The 18,603-nt window shown below is 38.6% G+C and overlaps 1 protein-coding gene across 1 annotated transcript in view; it reads right to left on the reverse strand.

Annotated features, from left to right (window-relative positions):
• Positions 1-16,673, reverse strand: part of LOC137197967 (CMP-N-acetylneuraminate-beta-galactosamide-alpha-2,3-sialyltransferase 1-like) — a 62,735-nt gene extending 46,062 nt beyond the window's left edge. Inside the window, exon 1 of the mRNA XM_067611520.1 lies at positions 16,393-16,673. The gene's annotated coding sequence lies outside the window, so the exon portion shown is untranslated. The remainder of the gene's footprint in view (positions 1-16,392) is intronic.
• Positions 16,674-18,603: the final 1,930 nt, after the last annotated feature.

Here is an 18,603-nt window from a genome sequence, read left to right on the forward strand (position 1 = left end):
ATGAACAAATAGATGAGCCTGACAGCCAGCCTGACTGGATACTGATCCAGTATTCTATGGCTGTAGGGCTGGTTGCTTAGCTAACTGATTTCTAGAGGGCTTTTGTCCCGTTAGCTAGCGTAGCTAACAAGAAGAAAGCCCTCTAGAAATCAAAAGACAAGTTTATTCAGGTAGTATACTCAATGCAACTAAAATGAAGCATACACAGATATAAGTAGTGTGTCATCAGATTTGCCTGTGCGATATTCCACATTTATCATACAGCAATAAGATGATAGAAAGAAGTTGGCCACTTAACAAATTATTATGAGAAATAGCTACCGATAGCTATGCGTGAAAACAAAACTGCTATCCTCTTCCTCTTTTGGTTATACAATGGTTAACGCATCTCCTTTGTGCCGTAAATCAAGCCTTTATTTTCCCAGGAGATCGTACCCACTGGCAGACAGAATTGCTTAGTGAAAGCAAGGCTTATAGGGAACTGATCTAAATGCCGATGGTGTCATTATTCTATAGCCATTACACTGTGCAATCAACATTTACTTCATGATGATAAGTTAAAGCAAAAAAGTTGTCTATTTCCACTTAAATGAAAACAGAACACACAAAATTCCCAAATATAAGAGAGCTGGTGTTACAAAGCAAATCTCAAAAAAAATAACTTTTTATCAACTCAACATCTTATCAAGATGAAGAATCACCAGGAAGTGATATAAAGTGATTTGCCAGCAAGCTACTCAGCCTGTGTAGAGTGGACAAATATTTCTGCCTACACTTTTCTCCTTTCACTGTACATTTCTTGAATCCTCAGATGGAGTACTTTGCATAAATGTCAACCGTATAGTCAAATAAATGTATTTCATTCTGTAGCACAAGAAAATGTGCAAACAGAACACTTTTTATGGGTGAGCTATGGGACTGTAAGTGGAGGTTACAGGATACATTTTCCTCCCTTTGATTTCTCTGGAGCTCTTTTTTGGCAGACATGTCTCTCATAAAATGGGGGATCAGGACAGGGGGAGACAGAGCTGATACCTAAAAGGGCAGACATCTAAATGTTGCATGCGTTGAAGACCAGTGTGCTTTTTACCCATTTCTGTCCTACAGACTCCTCTTTCTTATTACACAAATGTCCCATTACTTTGGCTAACAAAATTATTCATGATGAACCACAGCTATGTTCGTGTTACTTGGTTTTGACTAAGTAATATTTAAATGTCTCCTTCACTTAAATCTCCTGGATTTTCTTTTCTTGTCCTTAAAAATTTCCAAGTGCTCAGTACAGACAGGGCTTTATGATGATACAGTGTATTTTTTATTCTCAGAAAATTACAAAATTGTATTATTACTCTGTTAATTTCTGCATTAAAAATCCCCCTTCCAGCTATTATGTATAGCGTGTTGATTAAAGCTGACAAAACTGATGGAGTAAATGACGACATCTAATGGATTACAGAGATATTTAAACTGTGTTAATAATAAATGAAAATTGCATTTTCAGTAGAAAAATAATGATATACCTCAGAAGCTTGACACTGTGAATGGCTAAGTGTAAAAATCACAATCCATTAATCAATACCAAATAACATTTGTAAATAGGCAGGCAGCAACATTTCATATTGCTGCTCTGTTTAATCCAAATATGATAACCAATGTAAATGCCAATAAACAAAGAAAACAAGCAAGCAAATGCATAAATAAATAAATCACCTGTCTGTGTGATTTACTGCTTTTTTCAACTATGTCTACTGGTCCAACAGCCCTATCACACAGACAAATAAGCACATTTCCAGAGTATTAACTCTGCTCTAATCCCTCTGGATAATTACCTTCTTGTGCACCATATTCGATGAACATGTTGTCCTCACCATACACCTTGGATCAACTGAAATTCAGCTGTAGCAGCTGCATTAAAATTGGCCTGGGGAACATCAAGCATGCGGTCGCAGTTCTATTTCTGTGCTGGGCTTATAGTTTTGATGATAACACAAAAATATATACTCTGAACTTGAACATGAACAATATCTCTCATATTCACTATGACATCATTAGCAACAATTGAACAACTAGGGCTGTATTAACCCATTAGAGAGCTCCGGAGCAAATATGAGCTGTAGGCTCCCAATGACCCCCTGTTCTTCCTACTCTCTATGCATTCTGTATGTTATGTGTCGACTTCAAGTACCTATCCAGTACAGTGCACATACTGTACTACACATGGCAGCTTTATTAGGCTTTGGTTCAGCCCCATAAAGTGACCAAAACTCCTGTGAATACTACCTGACCACAGGTTTAGTGAGGCAGTTAGTTTGTTATTTTAACTAACAACTAATTGGTGAAGAATTGTACGCCGTTGAAATAATCAAGGTTTAAAGTCAAACTGAAAATTCGTCAGTATCCTCCTTGGTGATTAGTTGACTTGTGGACTTATTTGGTCAAAAAGGAGAAATTTAAGTTTTATTTATTTTTCTGCAGTGATAGCGCCCCCTACATTAGTGTTCTTAAGGGGGCGGGAATTTGTAGCTCCAGCTGACGATGTCAGTACTACAAATTTGATTGGCACAAAATGTGGGCAGGAACTAAAATAGTTTGTAATATCACTTTAGCTCCAACGGCCACACAGGCAGTTAACCAGATGGTGGCTGACATTGTTAGCCGTTGTTTTGTACCATCTGTGATTCTTAGCACTACTTACTTTACTCTGTACATTATTTTGTGTCGTAATTTGAATCACTACGTAATGGAACAAGACAGAACATGAAGTTTTGAGCCTCTTTCAAGATATCAGCAGGGAAGTTTGTTATGAGTGAAGATGTAAATGACAATAAACTCAGAGGATTTACAGGTATGATACAGATGTTAACATCTCATAGACAGCTAAACATAGCAGTTGGATAATATTTGCACTAAAGTTTGAGTCTCTTTCCTGTACTGGTAACTTTGTCTATGTTCAGTATGAAAGCTTCTCAGCTGAAAACTTTGGGGTGTATTTACTTCACCTCCTCCATCCGGTCCTCTAGATAAATGTAGAGCACAGTGGGAGGTCGTCTTTGTTTTGATTTTGATTCGTCACATTTTGCTGTGCCTGCAGGGGGTGCTATTTTACATAAATCTTAGATAATCTACCTTTGAGCTGAAAAGGGGAATTTATGGGGATTTCTTTCAGCAACAAAATATCGGCTCGAATGCAGGTCTTATCCTCTGGAGAAGACAGTTTTAATATTTAGCAGGAAATGTATTTTCCCATTTTCTGTCAGCAATCTCTGTTTGGCATGCCGTACCTTCCTGGAGCTCATATATTCTGAGTAAATGTATCCCTCAGTGTACTCTAAATAAGTAGGGTGCTTTTAGGGCGCTTCAAAGGCTTTTTGGGGGGGCTGCGAAGGTTCCAACAGGAACCCTCTGAGGCTGCTCTCCAGTTGTTTGAAGAATAGTTTGCCTTTCTGCTTACCTTTCCACTCATATTAACTTTTAATACGGCTCCAAAAGGCATCAGAAATATGTTTTAAATCTATAGTCTACAGTTTTTTTGGTATTGGTTTTAATTCCCAAGCTGTTTCACAGTGACGCATTTGCGGTCTCATATAAAATGTGTGCCTCCTCTGTGTTTTTGGCCCTTGTCAGGGATCTTGTCCACCTAAAATATTAATCGCAATGGTGTATACTGTCATGAATCAGCTTAGAATGGTGATTAAACTGGATCCTGCAGATACGACACTGTGTTCACTTGAGTTTACAGCACATCCCTGCCACCAGCATAGCTTCATTTTATGCGTCCACTGACAACACTTCAAACCACTCCAATGTGCAGCCATGCACATCCCATAGTACTGATCAATAAGTAGTCATGGGCAACAGACAGGCTTTCACAGGCTTTGATCATGCTACAATATTTGTGATCATGCTTGATAATATGGGATCAAAACAGTAGTGTGTCTCTCTGTTGCACCGAGGGCAGCGTTGACAGGAATATTTGAGAGATTCTGATGGATGTAAACACTTTTCATTGGGTATACGGGCTGTATTAGTGAGCAAATGTAGAAGCAATTACATTCTTTTGAAGTAAAAGTTAAACGAGTCAATTAGTATGAGTCGGTTTTAAGTTCCTCTGAATTCAAAGAGGAAGAGGTTGAATGTAGATGAATGGTATTTCGCTCTGGCTTCTTCCCTCAGCATCTGACCTCTCTCTGTCAATTACACTGATTAGAAGTGCTTGATATGTATGTTTTTAATTGCACTACAATGCATTTTAAACTTGACAAAGCTATGAAACGTAGCATCTTTAAATCTAGCTGACAATGTACTGTACACCGAGTTTTGATGATTAAGATTACAATAAGTGGACTTCTTCAGGCGTTAAAGAGCAGAAGGTACTGACAGATAAGCACATGTGCATTGGAGGTTTTTATTTCCCCACAATCAATATATGCAAGGCAAATGTGTAACATTTTTGACACATCTACCTAACTATAGAGTAATAAGATAAATTAATGGCATTCTTTTAATTCAGTCAACCCCCATACATCAAGCGTACATCAGTGTCAATAAAATAACTGTCACAGTTATTATTATACACCATGAAATGGTAACTCACCCTCAGGTCATGTTTAAATGGGAAAACATCTTTCATGAGGAGGAGGTGAAAGTATCAGCGCTGCTCAGTCGGGAAAAGCTCGACTGACTGGTGATTTTCATTTTGTTTACTTCCATCACATTCACTCTGTTGGATAACTACAAAATATTAAGTCTCCGCAAAGTCTTTTGATGCACTCAGGAGGCAAAGAAAGCAATAAAATAAGTTAATTCAAATGTGCAGATAGCAAAGTGAAATGGTCGGGGTTGGATACAGGAGATCACTTGCCACTGGAGATAAGGAAAAACTCAATAATGGTGGTATTATCCTTTAAGCTGATTACTAGCCCCTATGAAATGGCAAGGCCTAATCTGACAAAGAGATTGTGTATGTTTACTTGAATGATGAGAAAGTTATAGGTGTGATTCCCATCTTTATTGGGTGCAACAGTGGAGCAAGTTTTTTTCTTTTCTAAGGACTCGGGTCATTTGATTAACTGGAGGTGAGGATCTGTCCGTTTCATTTCTTTCACTCTGTATTCTTTCTCTACAGCTCGGCTTTGATAGCAACATCTGTGACACGAGCTTCACAGACAAATTTAGCTGTTTGATCAGCGAAAATGAAAACTACACAGTTTGAAAGCCACACCGGCATTAGTTTGTGCTTCCATTTGTAAGAAATGAGATGAAGTCTGTCACGCTGTGCGGCTCAGTGGGTGAGTGCAGCACCACAGTGAATCAAAGGGGCAGTAACACCGTCAGCTGCAAATTCAACCCTTCCCTCACTGGATGTAAGTTTGAACAATGAAAACTGGACGTCCCCCAGTATTGTCCACATGTTGACATCTTGCCTGTGTATCACCTACATGGAAATCTGTGTGTTTATACCCCAATGTTAAAACAATGAAATGCAGTTTAATATAAATCAGAATTTCTCATACTAATTTGTTTCAGGAAAAACAAAGAATGTATTAACAGTGTCAGACCTTTTCAAGCATACATCAAACCAATTTGTCTTCACCATAAATTCAAATTTTATTATACGTACTGTATGGAGCAGTGAAAAAATACATACTGGTACCAGTAAAAATATGTAGATACAAGGAAAGAAGATAAAGAGGTCATGGAATAAGATGGTAATTTTTAAGAGGGATGTAAAGAAATAAAATGCACTGTATTTTTTTAAATAGCTACTTCAACTACAGGTGGCAACTACATAATATTACTTTGCCAGGGTAAACTAATATTGTTTCACACCCAGTTAGTAATTAAGGTGTATTTTCTGTGGACAACCTAAATTCTCAAATAAAAGCAAATTATTCAAATAATGGCTTTTCAGGAGGAAGGCCTTGTAAAAACCATTGAGAGTTGTTATTAAATTTAGCATAATGTATAATTCCACTGCCCTAATTTCCTCAGTTCAACAACAGAGTCATGTCATGTTTATTTGCCGTTCTGCTGCTCTGAGTTTCTCTTTTTAATAGAAATATTATTTACACTCACTAATTATTTATTGTTGCTTTTACTTTTATTGAAATAATTAGAGGAAAACTGTGGAAATATACAGCATCCTTAATTCAAAACAACTGATAAACATAGAGGATTGTTGAGTTTGCAGTAACAGCATCAACAAATTAAATGTGAGTCAGAAAACCCTGAGCCTTCTTAATGAAATATGATGAAATATATTTATAAAACAGGAAAAGTCTAATACATTCACTCTAGAGTTGAAGTACATGAGTTTCATGATTTACTACTCTTCTTCTTTCTTTCTATCTACATTTTTTGAGGTTGTTACTTCACATTAAAGAAGAATGTAATGCAAGAGTAGGAGGGGATACAAGTACCTTTAAGTATTTTATGATATATCCTTCAAATACACCAAAATTACACTGGAGTTGGTGGGCTGTTATATAAAACTACCCTTGATCCTATATGTCTTAATTAAATCTAGGAATTCAAACATTTTAAATATGCAATTATTTAAAAGGCTGAGATTAAGCGCAGGAAATAAGAAGATTTCCAAGTCAGTTAACACACCCTGAAACACAATTGAAATTGTAATCACAGACTGGAGGTAATACAGCAGCAGGATCTCTGCAAGATCAGGAGGTTCCTCTGAGATGAATGACTGCAGAAAGAAGCTCATCAGGGAAGCAAAGAGGCCAGCGGCAATATTAACAACTGCAGTACGTATGCTGGAGGCTTCCCATTCCATGGATATAACAGCTCATTTGCATGTTTGCAAGGTTTCTGGGCTGTGCGGTCAGGCAAGACAGACACCACTTTCCCTAAAAATAACATCCAGTTCATCTTAATTATGCAAGAAGATGCACTTAGTGTCTCAAAATGATGTGGAAAGGCATCAGCATTGGACGAAACTGGAGTTTTACCTTTTTGGTCTTAAATTTGAAAGACTTGATGAGGAGCCAATGGTGCCACTCACCAATGAACCTACAGGGGCCAATTTTAAACACTAAAACCATGTTTTTTTTTAAGTTAGTGCCAATAATAAAAATGTCTGCACAAATTCAGAACAGCTGCAGATATTAGGGCTTGTTGGAAAATATCTAAAATTGTTTTTGCAATTGTGATCTATACCATATTATTTGTGGTCTACGTGATATTAAACAAGATATGTTTTGGACCAAGTGTAATCAAAAACTTTCTACATGAATAGAATCAGATAAAATAATACAGTTGCTTGTTGAGGTACTCACAGAGAAGTCGAATTTCATGTTAGCTAACTTGGCTATTTTTATGCAGAAAAATTGGCCACTGAAATGAATGAATGATTACATGCATACATAAATGACTTACTAATAAATATGAAGAGTTTTGTATCTAAAAATGTTTTTACATACAGCATGCGTTGCAAACTGATAGCGGGGAATGTAAACGCCAGCCACCAATAAACTATTTATAACTGTAAATGACACTGGTATCTTTCTTCAGGTGCTGGTGCTGCATCATGCTACAAGGCTGAACAGGGGCTCTGGTCAGGATAGAGGGGAAGATGAATTGCTCCAAATATTACTCCATCCAAAAATCCAAAAATACTCTTCTTTTTGGTGGGGTGTGGAGGGGGATGGAATCAGCTGCCCTCTAGAAATAGACACAATGCTCAAGTAAAAGAAGGATTCCATCTTTCAACTTGACAGCAAACTGAAAGCACATGGCCAAATCAACCAAAGAACGGCCGAGACAAAAAGAAGATCTTTATTGTGTGCTTTTACATTTGTACAAACTGTGGATTGATGCAAGGAGTGTGCATAAAGGAACTCATTCAGTCTGAAGAGAGGAATGGGGGGAAAATCGGTGATTCAGATGTACTCAGATGGTAGAAACCTATCCAAGAAGTTCACAGTTGTTATCAAAACCAAAAGTGCTGGGTGTTCACCATTACATAAGCAAAGAGCTTTCATTTTCCAGTTTTAATACAGTGTCAGAAATTAGCTGTTTCTCATTTTTACCTTTTGCTCGGTACTTCAGCATATCCAAATGAAAATGAAAAAATCAAGTTTGATTTAATAGGTTTTCATTTCAGCCTTCAAGGCAATAACAACTAGAAAATTAGAAAGAGTCTGTAGACTTCTGATATCCATGGTATATCCGCAAAGAAGCCAGCCAGATGTACTTCCAATACTGATTACAGAATTACTGAAGACAGTAATTATTCGTAACCATTACAGAAGCCAAGTAGCATGTGTGCGGTACTCTGATGAAGACCTTTGCCCATTTTGACTTTCTCCGGAAGTCTTAGCAGAATACCCTATTAGACTGTGAACACAAACACGGTTCAATAAAAGTTATACAGTAATAGGAACTAAGTAGTTTGGAGCAATTATTAATAAAAATTAATTAATGAAATTAATGAAAACAACTGCCTCATTGTGAATGTGTATATAAGATATATGCAGAGGTATAGCTTTTTGGAACAGTTCAACATTTTGGTAAATGCACTTATATTATTTAATTTCTGTCAGAGTGAAATGAGAAAATTCATATAAATTTAATGTCTGTGCATTACAGTGGCTATAATCAATATTTTCATATTAATAATAAATAATAATCACTTTAAAAAACCACCATATGCTACCAGGCCAACATCAAACAAGAGACAGTTGGTAAAGAGACAAAACAGACCCAAAAGAAAAGTGAAAATTTGACTTACAGTTGCCAAGACACCAGAAACACAACTCCAAATGAATGCTAATGTTTCTCTGGAGGTGCTGTTTGCTACCACATTTGCCATATCAAATTCATATTGTGATAATATGTCAATGATGTGTTTATAGCTTGTTTCTGCTGCCCCCAAGTAGCCCAAAAAATCAGTTCATGCAGATTTAAGGAGAGTTTGAATCAGGGAGGCAGGGGCAAACAGCTGGCCGGGCTCAATTTGAAGTAAAAAAATACACTTAGCAACCCCTATAAAGTGCACTAATTAAGACTATGTCTTTTCCATGTTAAACTAAAATTTTTGATTTTGGTCAGTGTACAGGCACAATGGTACCAAACGTAGCAACCTCACTGTGACAACAAGACTACAACAAGATGAGACTAGAACGACAAGACTAAAGTCAAGCTGCTGTTCAGTTTAACATGTTCCAACATGTACCACTCTCTAAAACCACAACATTTTGTTTTACAATTCTGATTAGTACAGGTTAAAAAAGATACATGTTAATTTAGTAGCCAGCTTTAGAGGTGTTGGTATTTTTTCACTTTGAACAGAGCCAGACTAGCTGCCAGTCTATGTTAAGCTTCATTTTATTCACTTGAAGGAATTACTTTTATCTTTTAATAAGAAAGTGAAAGAGGCGAGAGTTGCTAATTTTTCTAATTTGATTACCGGTACTGGTACTGGTCTTTTCAAATAATGACTGAAATGCTTTTATCATTTTTTGTGGACAAGGTCACTGATATAAGGTCTAAAATATTGCCTTCCCATTCCCCTTAAGTAGACTGTCTGACCCGTGTTTCTTTATTGAGCCAGTTTAGCCCAATATCATTGGAAGAACTCAAAACCATTGTCTCTCAAATGCACCCCTCCTTCAGCTCTCTTGTTACAACTTCTCTTTTTAAAGATGTTTTTAGTTCCGTAGTTTCCTTAGCTCTGGCTGTGTGCATGATTATTGTAAGCTTGCGATTATTCAGCCACTCTTAAAAAAGCCAAGCCTTGACCCATTGCTTCCCAGTAACTACAGAACTACTTCCAAACTTTTTATTTTATTTCGAAGATCTTGAAAAGTAGTATGTAAACAACTTTACAGGCCCTGGACAGCAATGACATCTTTGATAAATTCCAGTCTGGTTTTCATGTGGGGCACAGTACTGAAACTGCTCTGTTTAGGGTTTCAAATTATATTTTAATGCACGCTGATGCTTGGGAATGTTCAGTTCTGTTGCTGCTTGACCTAAGTGCAGCTTTTGACACTGTTGACCACTCTATTCTCCTTAGTAGGCTTCAGCAATGGGAGGACTGCCCTTGACTGGTTTGATTCCTATTTGTCAGACAGGAGTTTTTCTGTTGATCATTATGTCTCCTCATCTGCTCAGCTGAGGTGTGGTGTACCCCAAGGGTCAATCCTTGGTCCTATTCTTTTCTCCCTGTACATGCTACCCCTTGGTTTCCTAATTATTTGATTTAAGTGTATTTATTATCACTGCTACGTGGATGATACATAGCTAGACTTTTCTTTCAATTCAAATGACCTTAGCGATCTCTTCACTTTGCAAGACTGCCTAACAGCTATCACGGACTGGATGTCAGATAACCCTGACAAAACAGAAGTCCTTATTATAGGCCCTGAGAGCATTTCTGAGAAAATATAGCAGTGTATTGGTCCTTTAGCAGCAAATGTTAAGCGAGCCTCAAAAAACCTAGGAGTTTTCTTTGACCAAGACATGAACTTTGAGTGGCACATAAAGAAAGTGGTCCAATCCTGTTTCTTCCAACTAAGAAACATTGCGAAAATCAAAGCTATACTATCCTTTCAAGACCTGGAAAAAATCACTCATGTTTTTGTCTCCTCCTGTCTTGATTATTGTAACTCACTGTTCACAACCCTGAGTTGCTCTTCTATGTCTCGGCTCCAGTCAGTCCAAAATGTGGCCACCAGACTGTTAGCTAATACACGATGTAGGTCACACATCACACCAGTGTTGGCCAATCTCCATTGGTTACACAAAGAATGTAGAATTGATTTCAAAATTCTTTTAATTACCTATAAAGCACTACATGGGCTGGCCTCATTTTATATTTCTGAATTATTGTGCCCCCTGGCCATAGTTAGATCACTGAGGTCCAATGCCTTCTGGCTGTCCCGAAATCTAGGCTTAAAACCAAAGGTGATCATGCTTTTGCAGTTGTGGCCCCCACCCTCTGGAACTGTCTTCCCCTAGTTATAAAAAACGCTCATCAGTCGATTTAAGAAGAATTAAAAAGATTTTAGGAAGCTGTTAAAAACTCACCTGTTTCATAAGCATTGTGTCCCGTAATGTGTGATTGCCCTTGTGTAGCTTTTATTGATTTTATTGTTATTATATCTGACTTGTATGTTTACCATCTGTGTAGTTTTATGGTTTTCATTGTTTTTATATTGATATTTCCTGTTTTTCACTTTCTTTTTTTTCTCAATTGTTTGCATTGTCCAGCACCTTGTAGCTCTGGTTTTGAAAGACACTTTATGAATAAAATTCACTTACTAAAGTAAGTAAAGTAAGTAAGTAAGTTAAGTTTACTTACTAGGCTAGGCTAAACACAAGACTGTTATGGATCCTCTCATCTCACTCTTGAAAGCAAATGGTATTTCCCGAAACAGTGAACTAACTCTTTAACCAGTAAGTGTCTTTTTGCATGTTTCCCCAAGACTACTTCTAAAAAATGCAGAGTTGAAAACAGCTGAAAACTTTAGATGTATCACATACATTAATACATTTTTTTTGACATAGCATAAAAGCCTCTTTTTCACACCATTTTACTTCTTGCTTGTGTTTATATAAGTAGCTCATTATGTGGCTAAATCTCAAAACTGGCTCGTCTCAGGTATTCTAAGTGCTCCAGCAGTTAAGCAAAGAGGAGTATTTACATTTCCCCTGCTCATTATTCCTGGAATGACCTCCAGAGCAAAATTAAACTACACTCTGTAATTCTGTGGGTCCAGTCAAGGAGAAGTCCTTCTCACAGAACAGAGCTGCTATTTTCCATAGTATGTTTAATTAATGAACTGTTATTAACAATGGTAGCAGTGGAGCATTAGGGGAAGTAATGATTCTACTGTCAGTAATTATAGCAGTGATACGCTTGTTTATTATGATTAGTATGTATAAGGCAATGATTTCTGTTATTCTTTGTAGCCTGTCTATTAGTCTATGTATTTTTTAATTGTTATTTGCAGCTTAGTAATTACTTATTGTTGCTGCTGCTGAATTGCTGATCAAACACAAACTATATATGTTGGAAAGGATTCTTTGTCTCTTCGGGAAAGTATTGTATACATATACTGTGCATATAGTATGTATAGGCTGAAATCAGAAAATGCTGCCACACCTCTAGTCCTAAACACAACAGTGGAAGAAAAAAAAACAAAATGGCAACACCAACAAATCACACGGATCCAGATCATCCTCTGCTCAGCTGTACAATGTTAACATATTCTGCCTAAGGCTGCTAGCACAACACAGTTACAAAGCATGTTTAGCGCACTTCTCTCTGCTCTACCCATCAAGATATAGAACATTGTCTAGATCTGCTTTACATTTCGAATTCCCATTGTGATCAGAGAACAAAGGGATGACACATTGGGGAATTAGTGTGAACTTTAGATGCTGGAGCGGCAAGACAAAATAACCCCATTGACTTTGGGGTGTGAAAAGACAAAGGTTTTTTGTTTACGAGGCACAGTGTCACAAGGCACATTTTATCAGCGGTTTGATTGTGTTATACACAGGGCACACCTGTCTGGCCTTTTGAATGGACAAAACATTATGATTCCCAAGGTCCTGGACCAATTAGTCAGGATTTATGAGAGTCATGGGTGAATTATCTCCCATAGCAGAAACAAAAACAACATAACTCTCAATCATGTACATGTAAAAGATTCTCAAGCTATTCAGGATACACAGTGTGAATTTCCAATTCATTGTGAAAAGCAGTTTCACTATCTTTTGATTAAATCACTGCCTTTTCTCGATTGTCTCCAGCTTAATGTTTTAACTACGCTGAATAAAACACTTAATGTGGATTCTGTTTAACGGTGAAAATATTTTGCTTGAATCAATTTTGACATTCATCTTTCTCCGTGAACAGTAAAATTGACTTAATTTCGTGATTGTGCCATCATCCTGTCTTTCCCATGTATGGCCAGATGCCTAGACAAACACTTAAAGCCTTTCCAATGCCAGCTATTGTTCATATTCATGGGCTTAACTTATTTTTTCTCCCACAAAACACAGGTAAACAAACCTGCACAGGCTGTGCAGAGTGTTGATGTGCTGCCACCTCACAGCCCCTGCGGTATTAGAAATCTGAAACAAAGAGGTGTGATGTATGATGATGTGTGCATCAAAAGATTACACTAATTTCTCTGAACCTTTTTTCCTGCTGGCTTCAAAAGTCTTGTTTAACTACATAGCATGAAATAACCTTTTACTGCTGTTTTGCAGCTCCGCCATTTTAGCAAAGTTGGCCGGCATGTTGCGCACACTTCACTGTCTTTTCCTCTCCTTTCGTACCTCTCTATCCCTCTTCCTCTCTTGCTGTCTGTTTGGTTTTAAGAGGCCATACCCACATAATGCCAGGGCTGACGGTTTTGCTGGGAGCACCTGGTGAGTTAAAGGCTAGGCCAGGTGGTACACAGCTTTGACTGCCAATTAGAGCAGTGACCATGTGAGAGCTGCCCGAGATAACTTCTAATTAACAATGGACCTCTGAGGCATAACAATTAGCCTTTCCTTCAAATAAACCCACAGAAAGGACGCATGTCAAGCTCACTGACAAAATCTTTTTTTTCCTTTTCAGCTGCAAAATAATATCCTACTGAAGACAAACGAAGCAACTACAAAAAACATGCAGAGAGTAACATTAATCCTTGCAGAGTGAATGCTATGTATAGCATACATCTTGTATAAGCAAGTCTCTATGTAAGTAATGAAGGCATTTTTCCTGACAAGGTCGTAGATGTTCAAGGCCTGTCAACATGACTATAAGGAGAATAAAAGGTACAGAAAAGGCTTTACATTGATGAGGACACTTACGCAAACTGCAGTGAAAGAGTGATGTACACTCAGCCTAATTGATTGCAACAGAAAACGATTAGGACAGTGAGGGGACAATTTGCAGAGAATGGTTCAGGTTGACAACAAAAATGATGAAAGTCAAGGACAGCGCATCTGTCCATTAAAATGGAGAAAAGAGAAACTCCTGAGGATGCGATATGGAGATGTATGGTTATGTAGCTGAGCTAGCCATCAGAAGGAGGAAACATCTGCTGCACAGAACAGTATGGTTTTACATAATGCATCTATCCCCCTTGAAATGCACCAGCTGTGGATTCCCTTCCTCTGCTTCTCCAAAGGCACCTGCCAATAAGCATTATCAAACAAGCAGTCACAGATAAAAGACATGCAGTAATTTGACGAGCCTAATTGCAGGAGTGATATGAAGTCTCTGCGTCTCTGATTGAGCTGGGGAAAGATTACGACAGCAATCACAAGACGTCTTCTTCTCTGTTGCGAAGGCAGTCGTGTTTAAATTGTCATTTTGTAATCATCTGCGATAACCTCCCAAGTGGCAAAAATGTAGCAAAGATAAAGTCATTTCATAAATGCTCACACACATACATACACATACAGTAAATGCCATGAATTCTCCATGTGTGTCCAGAGTATAAAAAGTCTGCTCATGCTTGAAAAAAAAAAAAAAAAAAAGAATGGTGCTGAGGTGTTTCTTGGAAAAAAGCCAGGACTGTTAAGTGGAAACAGAGGGCAAATCAAAAAGGCAGGGAGAAGTCCAAGGGGAATAGTATGAAGGAAAAAGACAGAGCAGAGAGGCCTGAACAAAAGACACAAACTATTAGTGAAATATACTTCTACATTCTGCAGACACATGCAGACCACCACCCGAGGGACTGGAAACAATTTTGCCGTTGCAGTCTTGGTCCCAGACCTTGTTGGAGAGCCGTGTACTTAAAGGGTCTGATTGGGTCTGTGGTGAACCACGGGGATTCCTCTGTCTGGGGCTGGGAGTCTGAACGCCCGAGCTGAATAACTGATTACAGTAAAGCCTGCGCTGACTTAACTCAGCCCCCACGCCAGAGTAGCTAAAGACAGGAGGAGGAAATACCTTGCAGGGAAGATCTTAACACTGGAAGCTGAATCTTTACAGAAACTTGCACAAACTTTGAATGATGTTAGGTGCCCTCATGGATTTCTGTTCGCAGGCGTTCAGCGTGGCGTGCTTTGAAGTGGAAACAGCAGCACACCAGCGACTGCAGTTTCGTCAGACTTTTCCTTGCCATGATTCACAGTGACTCATTGCTTCTACCATGCTCTATTGTTAAGAGGAGACCACAAAGGACGTCCGTTCAGAAGAATCACGTAGATCTTTTAAATTACAATGTATATACAGATGAGAGAGCCTGCACTAAAATGCACATTATGACATTCCTCTCAAAATAGCTCCTTATTATATGGTGTAACAAATGGCAATTGCTTATGGCAACTACCATTGTACCAGATGTAATTGGGTTCCTTGATAATGGATGCCACCAAAGCACCCCATCTCCATCTCTGCCTGCCTCCCCTCTCAATACTGCAGCACAGTCCCCCAAGGTCATGACATCCAATCTGATTGGAGACGTGATGAGGAACCGGCTGAGCTAATGTATTCTACTTGCTTATTATTTATAATGGTGAGGAGAGGTTTCAGTGGAAAATTAACCAGCGTGCCGCAGACACCTTCATTAGTAAATGAGGTGACATCTCATGGAAAATACACAACAGAGGGGGATCATTTCAAAACTCATAACCCATAAAGCTGGAGTTTACTCACACGGGGATATTACACCGACAATGAAACACACAGTGATTAATGTTTACAACAAATTGAAAGGATTCCTGTCAGAGGAAATTGTTTTACTTAATGAGGCTGCTTCCAGGACACCAGAGAAAAACAGCACAGTATCCTTTTTCTGCACATCTGCTGTACATTCAACAGTTGTCAAAGCATGGTCCAGCACTGAAACACAGTGGCTCATATATACAGCCTTTTTTGGGAGTCAGACAGTGGAGCAGTGCATGAGCCAGCAGCCCCCACCGAAGAATCTAAAGCCTAGAAATCAAAACCAGCCCTCAAAAAGAAGAGGAGTTGCTTTTTCTCAACATGGCACTGCCTGACATTACAGTATTAGCAGGTGGCTGAGTGCAAAATTAAGAGATCGATGCACAAACATGGTTATTTTAGACTTTGAGAGCAGGGATGTGAATTATGCAATCAATTAAAAGCACTAAGAACTATTCTTATAAAACTGCAGGGGTGATGTAAACATAAAAAAAAACAATTTCTGAGACAAGAAAAGCCTGCTGTGTATTTCTATTTGTCATCGTATTATGCCAGATAGAATCTATTCATTAAAATTAGTAATTAAGTACATTTTTGCAGAAGAAAGTTACAGTGCAACACCTGGTCAGTAGCACTTCAATACTTTAAGCCTGTATGTGCGCTACTCAGTTTAAGGCACTGAGATTAAAAGCTATTATTAGAACATAAGGTGATACTAAAGCAGTGTATAGGGTTAAAAGCATTGTTTCGATACTCACTTTAAGTCGAGTGGAGTGCAGTTGTTCTCCGTGCGGTGTGGCAGCGGCTCCGCGGAGAAACCAACAGCGAGGAAATCGGCCCAGTCACAGCTTGAAGGGTCCAGTTTAAGGGGAAAACAAGCTCCAAACTGGCAACCTCACATCGCTGCCTGTGTGGATATGAAAACACCGAGAGGAGGTTTCCCCTCCTGAAACAAGCACATCCATGCGTTTTTCTGCGAAGGCGGCGGATGGGAACTGTTTGACGCGTACCGTTACTCGCTCCCGGGCAATGAGAGGCATGCATTTTAATTCCTGAGCGCTGACCATGAGGGGCACATACACTGCTACGCCCCTCAGCATCCTCACACACACGCGCGCACACACACACACACACACACACACACATCAGGATTTTTTGGCATGCGTGACCAGGTCCTGCTGTTAGCCTCCAGCTTATTGCTGCAGGAATGAACAATAAGCTCTTATACAGCAATAAAGAATTCATTTCCATTTATGAGCCATTTTTAATATCTCTCTTCCTTAACTGTAACTACAACGCTCTTATATTATTAAACACAATCTGGGAATTAGTGACTTTTATTACAAGCTTTGATTGATAAAATATCTAATATTCTACAGTAATATTCCTGTAATATCCATAAAGGTTTTATGATAAAAGTTTAGAAGCTGTTTGATCCGTAAAATGCCTTCACTTGCAGGCTTCCTTTTTAAATTTACTTAGAGGATCACTACAGCTAGTTTCCATAACTGCAACAACTACAGCAGACTAATAGGATAACAGAGGTGACTGACAGCTTAACTGCAGTGAGTGTATGCAGGGTGAAGGCACCCAAGCTAAAGTTCACTCAGTAATAATAGCCTCAGGCCTGCTGAGACCTGTTAGTCACATTTATGCCTTTGGCAAGATGATTGTTTACTCCCCTAGACCACAAAAAAATCAACTTTAAATACGGTTTAATAAATAATCCTCAGCATCATCAACAAGGGTCTGATTTAAGATGTTATGAATCCAAAAAATCAACTTGAAATGGCATTTTAATGCTAGGAGACACCTGAAAGAGTTTGAGACAGTTTTGCTGCTTACACGGTGATTTCTGAGTGTGAAGAAAAAAACAATTCCTCTGTCCTTTCAAAGCATCAGTCTGTGTGATTGAAGTCGACTGGCCAATTTTTCTTTAAAGAAATATGAGATACAGTTCCTTCAAAAAACAAACAAAGCTGCAGCTTAAGATATTTTTGTGTTCTGTGAGTGCACTAAGGAACAAAATGGATTAACCCCAGTTAGTAATTTAAATCAATTACCATAAAAAGCATACAGTACTTAGATGGAAATAGCAGTACATTAAAATGAAGTGTGGTTTGCTTAACCAAGGCCGAGACTACATTTTATGTCGGTGTAACTTTGAATTAAAAGGAGATGTCTGTGCCTACATTTCTGCAGCATGCCCTGGAGCCCCAGACCCCAGAGGCCCCTGAAAGCCACCGTGTGCATGCAGATAAGTTCTGAATTTGATAAAACATTTCCTCTCTGGTTGAGATTTGCATGCTGCTCAACAGATGGGTGGGCACTTGGCTGGATGGGGACTTGACAGGCCAGCTGAACATACAGGGTGGAATGATGGCTGCTGGCAAAGTGTGTGTGCAGTGGGGAGGTGGGAATGGAGTGTGTGCGGAGGTGCAGACAATATACTGGGAGCAGGGCAATAGAAAAGCTGCTAGATATAGAATGATGCTCTGCAAAATCTGGTCTTTTCTTGCTTTTGGCAACATCTGTGGTGATGGTAGAGGAAACAGTGGTATCGGTTGCCATGGTGCTTTGCACCAAGTGTAGGTACTGGGACACAATACTAAATTAAAAAATGTTAAAAGCACTCACTGTGGCTTCCCAAATTAAAAACAAACAAACAAAAACATATTTTCTCAATTACCTCCAGTGGTCTACACTGGGATTGGGATTGGGATTTATTCGTCCTGGTGTTGAGATATCTGTCTTTGCATTTCAAAAAATCAGCAGCAACATCTCTTTCCCAAATCATTGTCCAATATAAAGGAGGTGAGTGAATAATCTCAAAACTTGGAAAAATAAAACTCAAATGAAAGCTGCAACATTTCATGGCATGGGTGTTGGCTCTTGACATTTGCTTGACATAGGCTTACACCATAACAAAGTATCTGAATCTTACTCTAGCTGTTTGCTGAAAGTTGGCA

Source organism: Thunnus thynnus, chromosome 15 (genome assembly GCF_963924715.1).
Source record: "Thunnus thynnus chromosome 15, fThuThy2.1, whole genome shotgun sequence".
Taxonomy (NCBI): Eukaryota; Metazoa; Chordata; class Actinopteri; order Scombriformes; family Scombridae; genus Thunnus; species Thunnus thynnus.